Here is an 18431-nt window from a genome sequence, read left to right as displayed (position 1 = left end):
ATTGTAATACCAAAAACCAAAAATTGTAATACCAAAAGCTATATTATAAAAAATAATTTATCTATATCCCCTATCTATATCCCCTGGGGGGGTCAGTGTGTTTTATAGTTTTCTATGGGGGCCAATGTGTATATTTTTTCTGTGGAGGCCAATGTGCTTTATTTTTTTTCTCGTGTAATGTTTTTTTTAATTTGTACTTGCGTCTGAGTTGCACCGCACATGCATGCACTGCAATGGTGTTTCTACAGAGCTGCAGTACAGAGTCAGACACAGCACAACATAGAGAAATGTGTAGTGCATTCCTGTGTGGTGACAGGGGGTTGCAGTGGCAAACACAGGATTTCTAGAGTGGGGTTTCCAAATACAATCCACAATCTCCCACTCTGCGGATCATTGGAGTAAAGGGGGGTACACACGGAGCGATGATCACTTAATTTCTAAGCAATCTGACAGATATAACATGTGCAGAGAGAGTTAGATTTGGGTGGGTTATTTTGTTTCTGTGCAGGGTAAATACTGGCTGCTTTATTTTTACACTGCAGTTTAGATTTCAGTTTGAACACAACCCACCCAAATCTACCTCTCTCTATACATGTTATATCTGCCCCCGCTGCAGTGCACATGGTTTTGCCCATTACCTAACAAATTTGCTGCTGCGATCAGAACTGAATTAGGGCCTAAGTGCGGGAGTCTGGGGGAGTGGTGGGAGAACCTAGTACCGACCCTGGACATTAATGTAAACACTGATATTTTTATATACTGGATACTGTATGGAATACAGTATTAATATTTAACACTATAGATGGTCTAGGGCAGGCATGTCCAAACTGCGGCCCTCCAGCTGTTGAGAAACTACACATCCCAGCATGCCCTGGCACAGCTTTAGCATTCTTTGACAGCAAAACTGTGTCAAGGCATGCTGGGATATGTAGTTTCACAACAGCTGGAGGGCCGCAGTTTGGACATGCCTGGTCTAGGGTATAGGCTGTATCAAACATATTTAAATAATATAAGTGGTTAGGAAAAGGTTAAACATACCATAATAAATAAATAAATACACTTAAACATAATAGAACTAGTACTGCATTTTCTAAGCACACATTCTCCCACCTCATGGTAAGCCTCCTGTCTCTTCTTCCTGGCAGCTACTCTCTGGTACAGTGCAATGACTGAGACTCAGATCCATACACACAGAGCAAACTTGGTATTAGAAGCGACCACTGGGCATGTGCCCCTTGCCAAGAGGAGGGGGGGTTTCCGGGAAACAAGAACCCCGCCTGTGTTTGCCTATGGGTTGGCTAATCAGATGGAGATCTAACGTAGAATGGGTGTGTTGCTGATAGTGGTTGCATATAGAGATGCTGAATTGCTCACATTGGGGGCCATACTCAGATGGATGATCTGCACCTAGCATAGGTCTGATGAAACTTTTAATGGTGCTACCGATGGTGGAGTCTGAAGACGCAAAAGGATAATTGCAGCATCTGTAGACACTGAAAGTGGGCATCTCTGTCCTTGCATATTTGGATACACGGATGTACACTAGGGAACTTTCATTATAGTGTCATTAGCATAAAGTCACAGGTACAACTACAGGTATAGAATGCAAGGAAGGTCGCAACTGTGTCCAACTCAGAATCAATTCCTATAAGGACGAATCCCTCCCCTCTCAACAGACTGATTCCATAAATTTCCCAGGCTGGTTTTCCATCCCAATCCGCCCCCTAGCCTGGACATATGGGAACTGAAGATATGAACATCATTAGGTTTTATTAAACGTGTACTAAATTACATTTTATGCATTCAAATAATGAATATATATGCACATTCATCCATTAAATCCCAGATAAACAGTAGATTGGAAAACCATGTAATTAATGGGATAGCGTAATCAGTGTGTTTCACAATATAAATGTAGATAGACACATCATAATTAAGGTGTGTACACACGGTGAGATCCCTGCTATGTCCGATGTTGACTATGCGATTTCCCTTGAACTCCCCCAGAGCCCAAATAGCACAGATAGTACAGATTTTGACTATATGTGCTTGAGATTTTGTCTATGTACGATTTTGACTAAAGGCCCATATACACACTGGGTGATTTTGAGCTGAAAGCAGGTCACTTTTGGTGTTTTGTGCTGCTTTCAGCTCAAAGCCGCCCAGTGTGTATGCCCAAACGATGAGCGCTGAGGCACGCTCCCGCTTCATCGCTGGCGGCCGCCGTTCATCTACTGGTATTACCAGTAGATGGAACGGCGGGGTGACCAGCCTTCAATAGCTTCCTGCTATGGAAAGCCGCTCACACCCGCTGACATTGCTGGGCAGCAGGGAAAAGCGCTCAGTGTGTATGGACCTTAAGTGACAATTTTGACTATACTTTGTAGTAGATAGTACACTAGATAGTCAAGATTGACTTGCCTGCACAGTCTATCTAGCCTTGCGATACCGACCCCATGGAAGTGCGCATCGGGATCGACTCTGTATCGCAAGCTGCCTAATACCTTGAGATATACACTAACTTTTCATGAGATTTTGACTATATAGTCAAAATCTTACAGATTTATCTCACCGTGTGTACACACCATTAGTGTGAGTATAGAAAGGCTGATAATGATAATGGACCATAGTGGAGCACAACAGGTTTATAGGTTCAATTCTTCCATGTGTCCTAGGGCATGCAAAATGAAACCATGCCGTGCAAAAATGTGCAATTATCACTCCAATCATTACCTTGCTATGACAACAAAAGTGCAGTCTTTTGAAGTAGTATCCTTCCCTAGACAAGACTATGAGAGGTAGTATTGTAATGAGCTTTCTAATCACCACCAAAGAATGCACTCCTGTTTTGTTTGTGTTGTTAGAGCTTGGCCACACACTGGCCTGATTTAGAGGTGGACACAAATGCCATTTCTACTGCGATCACAACGGATGTGCGAAAATACGCTAATGCTACAGCCGCTGAGGTCTATTCAGGAAGCAGTGAAAAGTGTGGAGAAGTGAGCCAGTGGAGAAGTTGCCCATGGCGACCAATCAGCATTTATAATTTGCATACAATAAAATTATACAGAGCAACTGATTGGTTGCTATGGGCAACTTCTCCACTGGATCACTTCTCCACTCTTTTCACTGCTTCATGAATAGACCCCGCTGTCTTTTGCACAGAGGCACCCACTGTCTCAGGTCAGCCGCTTAAGGCCAGTACTGACGGGAGAGATGTGTGCTGAGCGTTCTTAACACAGACGCTCAGCACACATCTCTCCCCCCGCTCAGCACAGCGCGATGTGCTGAGCGAGGTGGGGGGATGACGGGAGGGCCGCTCACTTCACACAGCGCTGAAGTGAGCAACCCGCTAGATTGAGCCTGCATGCAGGCTCAATCTAGCACCGGCGATAGCGATGCGCGGGGCCACGCATCGCTACCGCTGGGGGGCATACACACGACAGATCCGTGCTTAAAATCTAAGCAATCTGGTCAGATTGCTTAGATTTTAAGCACGGATCTCTCCGTGTGTAGCCCCCTTAACATATAAAAGACATCATAACCATTGTGAACGTCCTATGGTTACTCAGAAGGTCCGTCTCAATGGAGATGTTGGGACCAGTACAACTGCAAACAAATTCGCAGTAGCTGGCTGGAACACGCCCGGAATAGGGTACATATATGTTTTTGTAACAACCTTGTTACCTCCCACAAAAGGTCACTACCTGTCACTCAGTTTGCAAATAAACTCAAACTGCGTCCGCGAATCAATTGCATGCAACTGTGATGGATGCATAGCACAGTGATCCATGCACGGAACAAATAAAAAATCGTCCAACTGCGCAAACATCAGCACTGCGTCCAACTTTGAATCAGGCCCAGTGGCTTTAGAGGTTCCTTCAAGTACTGTATGTCCAAACAGGGAATTAATTGGATTAGTCACTACGTAAACATTGGTATTTACAACTACAGGTATTATGTCACAACAAATAACAGTTAAAAGTGGATATAAAAGCAAATTGTGGGAAGTCATGGCAGTATTTAACAATGTTCACATATGTAGTCCAAAAGAGTTAGCAATAGTCTCAGTCCGTAAGAATATTTTACCTATTTGTTGACCCATTAGGAAAATAGATTTTACACAGCACAAAAACAGTATTAGGAAATTTCAGTCACATAAAATATATCGGCAAAACAGTCTACTTAATATATAAACTTCTACAGAGTATCAACCACAGTTTTGTCACAAAAACAAATACCAACACACACTAGTATAAACAGGTCCACATTTTTTCATATCCAGTTCTTTCTTTGTAACAATATATATGTATCTGTCACAACAATCAAAAACTACAACAAAACAATGCAACTAATAAAATGAACAAATAATTAAATAAATGGAAAAAAAAAAAGAGGACAACAAAGATGCAACAAGTCTTTCCTTTCTTCTACAAACTACAATGGGATTAACCAGGCAAATAACAGGTTATATTGCAGTCATTCTGAATTTGGTATATGAGCTGATTTGAGGGTGGTGCTTACTGTACACAGAACCATAAAAGCTCCATAGGCAATACAATGAAAATAAATAAATAAATAACCCCAGCAAAGTATTGTAGAACATTCTGACATTTGACGTAAGGGATCAAACGCTGTCTAGCACACAGCCCATGAATGGGATTCCCCTCCCCCACTCTGGGGCTTGAGGAAACTCCACACACCATCTGCAATGTGAATACTTGGCATTTTTACAGCTTTCATCCCCCTCTTCTTCTTTATTGAAATAAATACACTAGAAAGAAGCAAATGCAGAACCCATCCCCCTCTCTACTTCTTTAAACAACAAAATGAAAATGAGAGAACAGCAAAACAAGCTGATCACATTAATGCAATGAACCAAAGCAAATATTTCTCAGCAGCCTTGTGTGATATTTGGTGTGTAAAGGAAATATATAAACAGATTACACTACACAGGCTGCCATAATCATTGTGAGAAAAACGAGTACAAGTTTTGCTATCACACATGCCAGCCCGGTTGTAGCTATAGCAGGGCATTGGTTAAAAGGGGTAGGGGTGGGGGTGATACATTACACAAATGAAGGGATAATCCCACTTACCTCACACACAATGTGGTTTACAAGACACAGCTTTTTAGTTCCACAAACGGGTAGGTAGCTTCAGTCCTTAACTTCTTAACTTCAACACAGTCTCAGCACATTGACTTTCTTTTTCTTTCTTCTTACTAACTGTGCATGATAACTCTTCTGTTGTAGATCCTGGGTTCACAAACCAAAATGTCAACGCTGGTCTTTATAAATCCTCCAGAGTTAAAAAGAAAAAAAAAAATAATCACATTAAAATGATTTAAAATATAAAAAAAAAAAAAAAATAGTAATTATCCTGGATTTAAAAGTCAGGGTCCAAAGACCGTGGAAAGTTTTGTCTTTATTATAACTGTGGTGTCTGGTTTGATCATTATTTTATTTTCCTTTCTGTGGCAATCAGAATGTACAGCTAACTAGTTCATTAGCAGAGTTAGTTAGTCTGTGTTTGTGTGTGAGTGAAGCTCCCACAGACAGCAGCAGCAGCAGCAGCTAGAAGAGGGGGGGGGATGAGAGAGAGAGAGAGAGAGAGAGAGAGAGAGAGAGACTGGCAGGGGGAAAAAAAAGATACATACATACACACACAAACACACACACACACACACACACAAACCGAGACACTGAGCCAGTGACCTCCTAGAGAGAAAAAAAAACTGCAGTTGACCTGAACTATTGGGGAAAAACAAAAATAAGAATAAACGTTTCCCATATATTTTCCCCCTTGAATATGTATGAGATCAATGCAGTGTAAGGTATTTTTCTATCCAATTTTTTTCTATTTCTCTTTTGTACAACAGATCATGAGACTTCTAGATGATACAACAAAATACAGAAACAACAAGCGCATATTATGTTCACTGCTCAATTAAAGAATAGGGAGAGGAATATAAACGTTGATTGCATTATAAATAGGATTGAAGGGGGAGGGTAATATTTTGTTAGGTGGCTACATCTCGTGTGTAAATATAATACATGTATGTGTGTGTTTATCAACATCAACATTACTTATAAACATATGAATAATAAAATGTATGCAAAGGTTGTTAAATATCTTTCTCTCTATATAGATATATATATATATATATATATATATAGATATAGATATATATATATATATATATATATATATGTGTGTGTGTCTGTTTATATACAGAATGTATGTGTGATTATATATAAACACACCCAGCAATACAGTACACAAAAACATATCCGTATAGCTTGAATGGCATATCACAATGTGACATTAATGTTCCAGGTCGTGTTTCAGATACACAAATAGGAAAATCGGTGGACTTACAGCATCTCCATAATTGTGATTCAGCAGAACGGATTACATTAGAATTGTTTTTCAAGGACTCGAAAAGTCTTATTTTTCAGCAGGTTTTGTGTGCGACCCTTGTCTGGTTCTTTACGATTTAGCACATTTTTCTTAGATCCTTACACATAACTGTGAAGGGAAAAACAAATAAAACAAGAGAAGGATGCCTTAAAAAGCAAGCATAAGTATATGATGCAACATTGCCCTGATTACATGTGCTTCCCTTCCCCCGTCGCTTGCTGGTGGGAGTGCTGTTTTTTCCGCCTGTAGGGTCACATTGTGGTTGATTGATTCTCCTTTCGCCTTGCTCAGTCATTCAGATTTGGAAAGTAAATAACAAGTTGACATCATTACAGCTTTCTGCATTACTGTGACACATTCCTCTGCTACCACGCAACATCTAATAGAAGCGCATCAAAACAGGAATAGTCGTTTACGCCCTGTCATTTTGTTCTGCAGCTTAGTGAGATATATTATTCCCCTTGTAAATGCTTTATGTTTTTAGAAGGTGTACTTGGTCACGTACCAAGGTGATTCATGGGTTTTGGCAATTAGATTGTGGGGAAGAAATCACCTTTTATGATTTATGTAAATATAACTGGTGCGACCAACAATACAACGGCGTATTCAGGGTCCCATTCAATTCAGCGCAAGGTACCATTGGAGCCTTGCATGATGTACAGCTGCCAGATTACACGGCCATTACACTATGGATATCTAGTGTTTTGTATGCACCTATATGTGGTGTGAGCTAAAACAAGTGAGATTTCTCTGCCTGGGTTGTCAAGAAAGGGGAAGGTGGGCATAACTACCTGGGCCCGGGCTTGTTGGAGGGGCCTGGCCTAGGCCAGCTGCTAAGGGGAACATTGTCTCCCATTGCAGTGCTAATGGAGGAGTACAAATGTCCACCTGTGTGGCCACTGGAATCCCCCTAGGTCCAGGTCTGCTGCTGCCGGGTATAAAGGTCCCCATGTGTGGCCACTGGTGCCCCTTGAGCAGCCACCACATCCTCTGTGTGGTCATCAGTGTCGTTTTCACCAGGAAAACTGTTTTTTACTATTTTTTGAGGGGGTGTAGAAATGCCTCTCCTAATTTGCCAAACCCCCCCCTTCTAGTATCCGAACTCATGGTTGCTCTTGTGGGCTTTGTGCATATCCTGTGTTGTATTAGCCTGATAGGTTCACCCCCAAACCTGTGTTGAATAATAACCAATTTCAGTACTTTTTTTTGTGTAGACCAACATGTTATGCAGGCAATGCAGTTGACCAGAAGAATACCAGCGTTGGGCTCCTGACTGGTGAAAATGCAGACAACGTGAAGTGGTAAGTACAAGGGTTAGGTTGATGGGGTTGGGGTTAGCATTAGGCTGCCATAGGGGACGATTAGGGTTAGGCTGCGGGAGGGGTGGGTTAGGGTTACGTTAGGGATAGCCATAGAGTACTTACCAAAGATTACTGGCATTTTCAACGTTGCGATCCTGCTGCCGGCATTCTAACCATCAGGATTCTGACTGTCGAGATTCTGTACCCAGCCCGTTATGCAGTGTAGTACATTCATAGGTGTTGATTTAGTTATCTCACCCCTGCAAGTAAATGCGACTATGTGCCACACCTACGGTAGCTCCAGACTCACTAATATTTGCTTTTAATCCTATAGGGCTGCATGCCAAAACCAGCTAGTCCAGGGTAAGATGAGGTGATGTCGCATTTCCAAACTGTTGTAATGGTAATTTGCCCCTCTCTCGGCTAATTGTATTTGCCTCAGGGGAAGAAAGTCAATTATCTGTGTTCAGAGCCGGCCATAGGCATAGGCAAACTAGGCAATTGCCTAGGGCATTTGATATGCCTAGGGGCATCAGCAGCTTCTGCTGATTAAAATGATATGCGGCATGCCTATATTCTGTATGTAGCATTTCATATGCAGATACAGCCACAGTCTCAGTCTCACACAGTATATAGACATGCTGCATATCATTTTAATCAGCAGAAGGTGCTTGTGCATCCTAGCCACATAGCAATGCAAATAAGATGCATTTTCATAAAAAAGGTGCCCGACGTTAACATTGAGGCAAGATTTATGAGGACACATCTGTATTCAAGCAGAGGCAGAGGTCACAGTGTTAGTGGCAGTGTGAGTGCTGTGTGCATGTCAGTGGGTTGGTTGTGCAGTAGTGTTCAGAATATGTGTAAGGAGCATTATGTGTGTCATGTAAAAATACATTAATAATGTGCAACATATGTGTAAGGGGCACTGTGTGTCATTATGTGTATAAGGGCATTAATAATGTGCGGCATATGTGTAACAGGGTACTACTGTATGTGTGTCATTATGTGTATAGGGGCACTAATAATGTGCAGCAAATGTGTAAGGGGCACTATGTGTGTCATTATGTGTATAAGGGCATTAATAATGTGCGACATATGTGTAAGGGGCATTATGTGTAAAAGGGCATTAATAAAGGTTGTCATAATGTGCAAGGCACATTATGTTTATAAGGACTTTAATAAAGTGTCTCATGTGTAAGGGGCATTATGTTTATAAGGACATTAATAATGTGTAAGGGGCATTACTGTGTGGAATTATGTGTATAAATGCATTACTAATGTGTTGCATTATGTGTATAAAGTGCTCTACTATGTGGCGTTGCGTATAGAAAGGGCACTGCTGTGTCGTCTAATATGAATAAGGAGCAATAGTGTGTGGTGTAATGTGAATAAGGAGCAATTCAGTGTGATGTAATGTGGATAAGGGGCTCTACTGTGAGGAGTAATGTTTATAAGGTAAAGTAATACTACTGTGGGATGTAATATGAATTATGGAAACTATCGCATGATCAAATGTGAATAAAGTTGCAGTACTGTGTGGCGTAATTGGAATTGGGGTTACTATTGTGTGGCCATGCCCCTTGCCAGCAAAAACACACCCCTTTTTGGGCTGTGCGCCAAATGTGCGAACTGTTTCTATTTAAAATATAGGGGGTACAAACACCAAAATAAGGACTGCTATGGGTGAGGGGTGATGGTGCTGGGAAAGGGGTGCAGGGTCAGAGGCGGAACCAGCGGTGGGGCTAGGGGGCACCAGCCAAAATCTTGCCTTGGGCATCATATTGGTTAGGGCCGGCTCTGTCTGTGTTGCGCCTCTTCCTTAGGAAATATTACAATCTAAACTTTCTACAACAAATAAATGGCAGGCCCCGCACATGAATCTCCAAAGTTGGACTAAACCTCGCAGCTGATAAAGCCTGCGTAAAAATTACAAAATTGGGTCTACACGCGGGTACAAAAACATTGATTCTGCAGTTTATGTGAAATCAGTGAGTCCCTGAGTGTCTCGGGAGGTGTGTGACCCTGCTAAATACCAGTGTCACCACCACTAGTCACACCAGTCTGTCTGTCTGTCTATCAAAAATATAAATATAAATGTTAATAATTTATTTTCATCAAATAACAAAATGCAGCAGAAGAGAAATCTAAACCAAATCAATATTTGGTGTGACCACTCTGCCTTGAAAACAGCATCAATTCTTCTAGGTACACTTGCACACAGTTTTTGAAGGAACTCGGTAGGGAGGTAGTTCCAAACATCTTGGAGAACTAACCACAGATATTCTGTGTATGTAGGCTTGCTCAAATACTTCTGTCTCTTCATGTAATCCCAGACAAACTTGAAGATGTTGAGATCAGGGGTCTTTGTGGGCCATACCATCACTTACAGGACTCATTGTTCTTCTTTACGCTGGAAATAATTATGACATTGGCTGTATGTCTGGGGTGGTTTTCCCACTGCAGAACAAATTTGGAGCCAGACTCCTCCCTGATGGTATTGCATAATGGATAAGTACCTGCCTGTAACTCTCAGCACTGAAGCTCAGTAGACGCAGTGGTCGGCCTAGAAAATGTAGTGCTTCAGATAAAAGACACATCATGCTTACTTACCTTCTAACTTGGAAGATGTCTTAAAAAAAAAAACATATGGCGGAAACATGGTCAAACGCTGTAGTGTGATCAGATTTCTGCATCTACAGCGCATATCAGCAGCTGAAAATATTTGTCAACTTGACCTGGATTGCTGGAAATAGGCCACACTCAGCCAAACACACTCGTGAGTTGTTTCGGCGCTAACATTGGGAGGTGCTGGACCACCTACAGCAGAGGTTCTCAAACTCGGTCCTCGGGGGTACACACAGTGCATGTTTTGCAGGTCTCCTCACGGAATCGCAAGTGAAATAATTAGCTCCACCTGTGGACCTTTTAAAATGTGTCAGTGAGTAATTAATACACCTGTGCACCTGCTGGGTTACCTGCCAAACATGCACTGTGTGTGCCCCCGAGGACTGAGTTTGAGAACCTCTGGCCTACAGCATTGACTTGACACTGAGTAATTTCCATCTCTTTGGTTCATTGAAGAAGTACCTGGATGGAAGGCAATTTGCATCCGATGTTGTAGTTCATCAAGCGGTCATGTTAGGCACTTGACAGCCAGCAACATCCAATCATATGTTTTATATGGTTTTCAACACATTGCAAACATAGACAAAAAAAATCACATAACATGCATTTTGTAAAAGGCAAAAACAGCTGACCAATCACTGAAAAAACGATGGACAGGGCATAGTTGCATACCGATACTCACCCATGATGTCAGGATATGGAATAATTGTCAGTCATCCTGTAACGTGTGTCCGCCTCAGCAGCCGTTTCTGTATGCAACCCACACCTTAGTCATGAGCAAATGACACTTCAAAAGGACCACTAAAATACCACAAACATGATTGTAAAACAAACTATGTACACCCATACCACAGTCAATTCGATTCAGCTTGCATTTCCAGGTATTACAGTAAGTAAAACATTGCTTATTTTTTACTCTTACCTCATATTAAAATAAATAGTGTTTATTACCACTATATCCAGAAAAGTTCCAGTGGCAGATTTCCCACTAGGCATGTGAGGCATGTGCCTACTAGGGGTACCATTTGCTGGCGGAGGCACAGCAGGCTGCTCTCCCCCCCACAGCATCAGAGCAGCTGGCCTGTTTTTTTAGTTAGCACCAGTGGCAGCTCCAGAGGAGGGGCTGCAGGTCAGTTCAAATTTCAAAAATTTCCCCTACTTGAATTTTGAACTGAGCTGCAGCCCCACCTGGTTAGTACCAAAGTGGGAGGCTCACGTGTATTTCATTGTGAGAAGTAGAGCAGTAGAGGGGCAGTGAACTTGGGGGGCTGCTAATAATGTTGTGTCTTGGGGCGGCCTGACCCCTAAATCCGCCACTGCTAGGCTTCTATGGAAACTGCCATTGAATTGAATGGTCCCCCTCAAGTGGTTTCTAGAACCTGGTATGTTATGCACCTACTCAAGCTGACCGCTGCAGAGGCCAGGAAATCTCCATGCAACAACGGAGATCTCTGGTCTATTCCCTTCCCCAAAATTGCGGTGACACGCCTCTGTTTTCACAAAAGGAACCCATCACCATCCTTCCCGTCCCCAATCGGCATCAGACGATCAGCCACTTACAGTCTGATGCCGTTTCTGTGTCATGTGTGACAGGACCCATTTGTGCACACACACAAACAGGTTATGCGCATGCATAAAGTACCGGTAATCTGTACTTTGCACAGGATGGAGCAGTGACCGGACCTAAATAACCCCATATAGTTTTTCCCAGTGGTACAGGTCAAATGTCGCCTTTTAAATGAAACTATGTCAATGTGTTTTTTTTTTAAATGCAACTGATATGTGTTTGAATCCAATTTTCTCTTTTTATAACATATTAATGAATTAATTTACTTTTGTATAACTGAGCAGCTTCTGTGTGGATTTTGTATGTTATCCACATGTTTGCTTGGATTTTGTTCAGAAGCTCCAATTTCCTCTCACAATACAAAAGCCTACTGTTAAATTAATTGGCGTTCCACTGGGGCATTGCCGGATGTGAACGACCAAATTCTCTTTGTAAAGGGCTGCATAATACAGTATCATACCTCCCAACTTTCTCCTTGGCTAAATCGGGACTCTCGAAAAGGGGGCATGGCCTCATTCGTGATGGGTGTGGCCTCGCCAAACGGGTCATTTTCCTGCCTTTTGGGGCATGGCCAGTGCTCACCGAGCAGCTGGGCAGCCCCCGCTCCCCTCCTAGCAGTGAATACATGCCGTGCGCGTGCGTGTATTCAGTGATCACCGGCTGCTTTGCAGAGCAGAGCAGCGGGTGATCAAAGCCTCCTCCAAATGCCCCCCCCCCCCCCCCCGCCCGCGGGACACTGCTGCCCGCGTGTGGGACAGCGGGACAGGAGGTATGCAGTATATGTGTACTATATAAATAACTATAAATAAAATCCATCTGCTCTGCATTCCTTACACCATATATTTGTGCTTAATTGTATTATTGAGAAGTTTTGCAATAAAAGTGATGATAAATGTTTGTTGAGTGTCACTACTTTATCTCTGCCTCTATTTCTGTTATCTATTTCTACAAATTGTGATGCTTTGTGAGGTTGCCCTTCCTGTCATTACTTATTCACCCTTGTGACCTCTTCCACACTTGTAAAACCCATCCTCCCACTTTGCCCCTTCTCTAAACACTGTTTGGCTTATTACTGGAAAGGTCAAGCACAGGCCCTGCAAAAGACAATATGGGAGGTCAATAAGGAGGTATGTGTCTGCATTCACAGCTACAAATGGTTAGGCATTTGTGCAAATTGCACCTGGGCACACATAAAAGGTTAAAAGTTAGAAATATAAACCATTATGAGACACACCAATTTTATCCCATTACTTCCAAGGGGTTGTTTAACAATACAATTAGATGAAATAAGTAGTCCCAGAAAAATTCCTGTCAAAGTTTATTGGATTTTTCTGAACAAACATTACCCTCTCCATGGGCCTTAGTCAGAGGGGCACATATTTGCAAGTTAGCTGCGGATTGGGGCAGTACAGATTGTGTAATTGTTAGCATTATTGACTCACAGCACTGAGGTCATGGGTTTGAATTCCTAACATGGGGCCTAATTCAGACCTGATCATAGATGTGGTAAATTTAGACATGCAGGGGGAGGGGAGATGCACAGCACAGGGCTATTCCACCCCACGTGTCAGGCCCGACCCCCCCCCCCCACCCGCAAAAGTACAAAAGCATCGCACAGTGGCGCTGGCAGGCGCTACTCATCGCTGTGAGGGTCGCAGCGGTCCAGGCACGCCTGCCTTGCCTGGACCGCGCCCCCTAGATGGCGGCCAAACACCGCTGACCCGCCTCCGCCTCTGTCAATCAGGCAGAGGCGATCGCAAGACTGAGATGGCCGTCAGCTGTCTGGCATGCGCTGGTGCACTGCGGTGCCGGCGCATGTGCAGTTCAGACCTGATCGGCTTCTGTGCGAAAACGCACAGCACCGATCAGGTCTGAATTAGGCCCAATTTCCTGTTTGTATATTCTCCCCGTACTTGCGTGGTTTCCTCTGGGTGCTCTGGTTTGCTCCCACACTCCAAAAATATTCTGGTAGGTTAATTGGCTTCTGACAAAACCCCCCAAATATGAACCATTTTAAGAAGAGAGCGATGCTTGTAGTTGCTGTGAAATTTGCACCTGCCTGTGCCAGTAGGGGTTGTTCTTGATGACTAATCCAACACACTTTCCACACCAACAGCTGCAGTTATTTCTCTACTCTATGGGAATTATGTACTAGGAATCAATTTAATTAGCATTTCAGCGTAAGACCCTGCATTGCGAGGACACACAAGTGCAATGCACTACAATCCTGGCCTAGAATTCTAGTGGTAGTTAAATAAAAAAAAAAAATAGACAATTATATTAACAGAAATTGTATTATTGACAATGAATAAAGTATAATTTCTTCTCTCCACATCTCCATTCAGAGACAAAATGTAGCACTGTGATCCTTCCAAAATAGTAAGTCAGTGATATAGTTTGTCATCTTTAGTTCTTGATAATCGGGAGAAGACCCATCTCTGGCAGTTTTTAACTGAATTTAGGCTCTTCTTCCTATGATAAATAGAATCCTAATTGAGAAAGTGCCCACCTACTTGACCATAATGATTTTCAGCCATTTTTCCCACACAGTAGGTGGACAAGAGTATTTTTTTATTATAGAGTACTCCCCAAATGTCAGACTTGAAATTACATATCATATTTACTTTATATAGCAATGCAAGAGGGCCACGTGGATGGATTACGCTAGCAGTACTGCTCCACAGAGGCGAAAAAAGCCATCTACACTACAAGCAGTGCTTAAAGTGGTCCTAGAGAGGTGGTGGAACTCACCCCCCTCCCCACGGCGCCCATATAATAAAGGTATTGCCCGCGTGGTAGGCGTGCGCGGCAAAAAGGGGGTGTGGTCTCAAAAAGAAAGGGGCGTGGTCACACAATAGTAATAATGCCCACAGTAGTAGCACCCAAGTGTAAATTTTGAAGTGGGGGTATGGAAAAGTGAAGGTTGTAATTATGTGCGCGCCGATGGCGTGCGCGCTCCTGAAAAGGAAGCATGGCCACGCAAAAGGGGGTGTGCCCTTCAGTGTAGTTTACCACACCATATACCCCTTATACACCACAATAACAGGACCCCTTTCACATTATAGCACACAGTATGAGCCGAAATTCACATTATACCACACAGTATGAGCCGAGATTCACATTACACCACACAGTATGAGCCAAATTCACATTACACCACACAGTATAAGCCGAAATTCACATTGTAGCACACGGTATGAGCCGAAATTCACATTACAGCACATGGTATGAGATGAAATTCACATTATAGAGTGACAGGGAGAGTGACAGCAGGGACATGGAAAAATGACAGCAGGGACATGGAGAGTGACAGCAGGGACATGGAGAGTGACAGCAGGGACATGGAGAGTGACAGCAGGGACATACAGTAGGCACTAGAGAGAGAGAAAGGCAGCAGGGTAAGATTACCTGTTTAGCAGCGGCTGTGGTCTGCGGTGCTGTGGATGAGTAGGCTGTGGTAAGCGTGGAGTGGAGAAGGCTGTGGGCCTCGGAGATAGTGCGGAGGAGGAGGCTGTGGGCATGCAGAGGTCCGAGGGCGGGGCGGCAGAGGAGGCTGAGGGCGGCTGCAGTGGATCGGGAACCAGGCTGGCTTTATTATCCCTGCCGCCGCATCGAGTTCCTGTGACTACAGTGCTAATATTTCAAAACTGCTGCGGACCGGCAGCCAATCAGCGACAGATTTGAACTAGTAGCACCACAGTCACAGGAGCGCGATGCGGCGGCAGGGATTATAAAGCCAGCCTGGTCCCAGATCCGCTGCAGCTGGGAGTCTGGAACCAGGGCTCCCAGTGCGGCGGCGATGGTAGGGGCGGAGCGACGGAGGGCGGACCAGGAGCTCAGCTTCTTTGTCAGCCCATACAGTAATGCCCACAGCAGTAGCACCCCTTATACTATGCCCACAGTAGTAGTGCCCCTTATGCAATACCCGCAATAGTAGTGCCCCTTATGCAATACCCGCAATAGTAGTGCCCCTTATGCAATACCCGCAATAGTAGTGCCCCTTATGAAGTGTCCCCTTTACAATGCCCCCATTAGCAGTGCACCCCATCAGTAATGCCCTTAATGGTAATGCCCCCGTGTAGTATTGCCCCCAGTAGTAATGTTGCCTGTAGTAATGCCCCCAGTCATTTAGCCCCCTGTAGTTTAGCCCCAGTAGTCATTCCCCCACTGGTAATGCCCCTGCAGTTATGACCCCAGTAATTTACTCCCCCCCCCCCCTTTAGTTTAGCCTCCCAGTGGTAATGGCCCCAGTAGTTTAGCCCCGTTAGTAATGCCCCCAGTAGTTTGCCCCAGCCCCCCTGTAGTTTGCCCCCTTGTAGTAATGCCTCCAGTAGTAAAGCCCCCCAGTAGTTTGCCCCTTTGTAGTTTGTCCCCAGTATTAAAGCCCCCCAGTAGTTTGCCCCTCTGTAGTTTGCCCGAGTAGTTAAGCCCCCAGTAGTATAGCCCCCCAGTAGTTTGTCCCAGTAGTAAAGCCCCCAGTAGTAAAGCCCCCAGTAGTTTACCTCTGTAGTATAGCCCCCAAGTAGTTTGCCCCTCTGTAGTATAGCCCCCCAGTAGTTTGCCCCTCTGTAGTATAGCCCCCCAGTAGTTTGCCCCTCTGTAGTATACCCCCCCAGTAGTTTGCCCCTCTGTAGTATAGCCCACCAGTAGTTTGCCCCTCTGTAGTATAGCCCCCCAGTAGTTTGGCCCCTCTGTAGTATAGCCCCCCAGTAGTATAGACCCCCCAATAACAGTGCCGCTAGTAGTGCACATATGGGAGGGGGGGGGAGAGAGAGAGGCACCATACTTACCAAGCCCCGCTCCCGCCGCAGTCCTCTCTTGGCGCCCGCTCCTCGGCACTATGGGAGAGGCATCATGACGTCTCTCCCATAGCGCGTACTGACAGAGCCGGAGGCAGGAGCTCAGTACTGAGCTCCTGCCTCCGGCCGCCACTGTGCGGGGAGAACCGGGCGCCGCTGATAACAGCGGCCGCCCGGCATCTCCCTGCAGCGCCGTCACATTGGGTTAGGTGAGCCGGGGGAGACGGAACTGCGTTCCGTCTCCAAGTGGAACTGACGGAACGCAGTTCCGCCCCGTTCCGGCTCACTTTAACCCCTGACTACAAGCAGGGGCGTTTCTACAGAGGAGGGGCCCGTGTGCACCTCCGGGTGGTCCCCCTCCTCTGAACATTGCCGGAGTCTACTGCGCATGTGCAGGTCTCCGGAAACATGTCGGTCGCCATGATCCGGAGACCAATTTGGCTACCGCGCATGCGTGGCGGCCATTTTGGCGGCGATTTCTGCCGCGGACGCTGCGCCCGCCGCTGGACTCCGGTTAGGTAAGTATTTAAATGGGTGCAATGTGTGCGGTGTGGGCCCCCCTGGACCCAGGGGCCCGCATGCACTGCACACATTGCACCCATTATAGAAACGGCAATGACTACGAACTGAAATGTAGGTGGCTTTCAGCCAGTGATACTTTACCTTTATCACTGCCTCTAGCTAGTCATTGCTGTAAAAGTGCAGAACGTCTTAGGAGAGGGCAATCTGGAACTTGTAGTTCCAACATAGCTGCAGATCCATAGGTTACACTGTTCAATAGATACCCACAAAAAAAAACCAGTAATGGAACTATCAACATATTAGTTTTCCCTAAGACAATATACAAGATGGACCATTGCTCATACACTATGGCCACCACTATGAGAGATGGTGACATCTGGGAGGAATTCAATTTCCCTTTGCCTGCCCATTTTGCTAACCTGTTACCCCAAAAGTGCTCACACCGTATGGGGTAACGGAAACTTTTGAGCAAGTTCCTGCTACCGCACTTTACAGGGGGTGTCGCAGAAATTCAGCCGGGCAAGATACTCGATAGCAATTTAATTCCCGTCCAGGTCACTTTTCTGTATTTAACTTGTCATTGCTTTTACAGTACATTGCTCAAAATGTTCTTAAAAGTATACTTTCCGATATTTCATATCTAGAAGGTTCAGAAAATGTAAGTTAGTTTTCTTGCATGCTGTAGACCCATGTTTTCCAACTCCAGTCCTTATGGACCGCTAACAGTGCATGTTTTACAGATCTCCCAGTTAGTGCACAGATCTATTCATTCCTGTATGACACATTTGAAAATATCCATGGGGGAAACTAATTATTTCAATTGTGATACTGAGGAGATCTGTAAAACATGCGTTGTTAGTGGTTCCTGAGGACTGGAGTTGGCAAACACTGCTGTATTCAGACCCATGGATATTTGCACTTGCATCGCAACACACATTTGCACTAAGTTTTGACTAGAGATGTGCGGTTTGGTTTTCCTGAAATACGAACACACCCAAATCTACAAGCTCCAAGGTCGAATTGAGTCCCAGTTGGGAATCACTTTGGGGTTCTTAGTGGAACTGAATCCCGACTTGGGTCTATTGACAGTTCGGAACTCAGATTTAAAAAACAAATTTATTTGTAAATCAATGTTTATTGATTTTTAAAGAAATCCAAACCTTAACTGTAAACTAAATCCAAAACAAAACA

The 18431-nt window shown here is 44.3% G+C and overlaps 1 protein-coding gene across 6 annotated transcripts in view; it reads right to left on the bottom strand.

Annotated features, from left to right (window-relative positions):
• Positions 1-11150, bottom strand: part of TBL1X (transducin beta like 1 X-linked) — a 495345-nt gene extending 484195 nt beyond the window's left edge. For 2 of the 6 annotated variants that reach the window (XM_063955517.1, XM_063955519.1), the window contains exons 1-2: positions 6382-6723; positions 5100-5301 (exon numbers count right to left, since the gene is read on the bottom strand). The gene's annotated coding sequence lies outside the window, so the exon portion shown is untranslated. Of the gene's footprint in view, positions 1-5099; positions 5594-6381; positions 6724-7847; positions 7914-11034 lie in introns of those variants that run through there. The other 4 variants (XM_063955515.1, XM_063955516.1, XM_063955518.1 and 1 more) reach the window with 4 other exon arrangements.
• Between the last annotated feature and the right edge of the window lie 7281 nt (positions 11151-18431).

This window comes from Pseudophryne corroboree, chromosome 2 (genome assembly GCF_028390025.1).
Source record: "Pseudophryne corroboree isolate aPseCor3 chromosome 2, aPseCor3.hap2, whole genome shotgun sequence".
Lineage (NCBI taxonomy): Eukaryota > Metazoa > Chordata > Amphibia > Anura > Myobatrachidae > Pseudophryne > Pseudophryne corroboree.
This window is presented reverse-complemented; position numbering and strand designations above follow the sequence as displayed.